Genomic DNA, 1,675 nt, shown 5'->3' with positions numbered 1-1,675 from the left:
AGCCACCTCTGGGGCGGGACAGTGGGGGGAGCAGCCGCACGTAACGCTGCCCGGGGAAGGCTGGGATGCAGCCACCTCTGGGGTAGCCGGTACCTTAAAAGTGCAGCAGCTGCCAATGTAGCCTGGAAATGGGGTAGTCATTAGGGGTCAGAGTTAATGCCCCATTGGGTGTTAGCTGCAGCCCAGGAGGGGCTCTGAGCACCCCCCCTCGCTTCCCCTTCCCCTCCTCCCCAATGCCCTGCTTTGACCCCCCCAAACGCCCCCCCCCAATAGACTGTGCTGAGTATCTGCTCCCCCCGGACCTCCCCCACAGACTACTGGTTACAGGACGGGCGGAGGCAGGGAGCCGGACTTCTCTCCCTGGCTCGGCCTTCGGTGCAGCATGTCTGTCGCCACGGTGCTACCCCCCTTTCCTCCCCCAGGAGCATCTCGGTGCCGTCCGAGCCCACCCCGGACCTGCCCCCAAAGATGAGTGACACCTACGCGGTGGTGAACAAGTTTCGCCGGGGGGGCGGGCCGGCGGCGGCCTCCTCCCGGGAGACCAGGCCTGGCGGGGGCAGCCCCGGGTGGTCCCCCATCGACCCCAGCGGTTTTGGGGGGCTGCAGGCCCACTCCCTGCCTGGGAGCCCCGTGAAACGTCTGCCACCCAGCCCCAGCTGTGAATACACCCCCAACTCCACCAGCGCAGGTACGGCAAGGGGACCCAGGAGTCCGGGACTATGGGTCTGATCCGGGGGGGGGGGGGAGAGGACCCAGGAGTCCAGGGCCAGGAGGGACCATCGATCTGAGCTGGGGGGGGACCCAGGAATCCAGGACCATGGGTCTGATCTGGGGGGGGACCCAGGAGTCCGGGGCCAGGAGGGACCATGGATCTGATCGGGGGGGGAGAATGGGACAGGACCCAGGAGTCCAGGCCCATGGCTCTGATGCAGAAGGGGGGGCTCGGACTCAAGAGTCCTGGGGTGGCTCTGACCTGGGGAGGTGGGACCCCCAGCTGCTGGGGGGGGGCCATGCTCTGATCCCTGCCCATCTCTCTGCTCCAGGTGACGCCAGCCCCCGGGGCCCCCCTTCGCCCTGCCCCAGCTCCAGCCATGGGAAGACCCTGCTGCACAGTGTGAAACCCCCGGTGAGTTCTGCCCCCCCCCCCCCTCCCCCCAGGGCCAGCGACCCCCTGCCCAGCCAGCCACAGCCAGAGGGGGGCACCGGAGGAGGCTGGTGGGAGGGTTCGGACTCAGGACACCTGGGTTCTCTCCCCGGCTCTGGGAGGGGAGTGGGGGCTAGTGGTTGGGGACGAGGACATGAGTCAGTTTCTGTCATTCATTTTTCTCCATCTCATCTCCAGGGTTTTCTGGCGTCTCCCCAGAAGAAGGGTGAGTGGGGTGGGTGCAGGGGGGGTGGAGGAGGACCGGGGATTACACAGATAAACAGGGGGAGGATAGTTCAGTACCTGGATGGGAAACCCCGGCAATGGGAGTGCATGCGGCATTCATCACGGCCTCGCACCCATGGCTTCCCCAGCCGCGGCTGCAGCTCAGCGCTGGCCGAGCTGGCCCTGTGCGGTGTTGTGTGGCTGTTCCCCAGCCGCCCCGCCCCAGAGGTGGCCGCATCTCAGCGGTGGCCCTAACAGAAGCCAGGGAGGCCTCATTGTTTTCTCTTCCGCCAGCCTCCAGCTCCC

The 1,675-nt window shown here is 66.9% G+C and overlaps 1 long non-coding RNA gene across 1 annotated transcript; it reads left to right on the top strand.

The window, feature by feature from the left end:
* The first annotated feature begins 656 nt into the window (after positions 1-656).
* Positions 657-1,675, top strand: LOC112122549. The gene is made up of 4 exons (XR_002909427.2): positions 657-688; positions 1,044-1,126; positions 1,343-1,370; positions 1,664-1,675. It is a non-coding gene; the product is annotated as an uncharacterized LOC112122549 (long non-coding RNA).

Source organism: Terrapene carolina, unplaced genomic scaffold (assembly GCF_002925995.2).
Source record: "Terrapene carolina triunguis isolate 2854851 unplaced genomic scaffold, T_m_triunguis-2.0 Scaffold51934, whole genome shotgun sequence".
NCBI lineage: Eukaryota > Metazoa > Chordata > Testudines > Emydidae > Terrapene > Terrapene triunguis.
The sequence above is the reverse complement of the archived record's forward strand: the minus strand, read 5'-3'. Positions and strand labels throughout refer to the sequence as shown.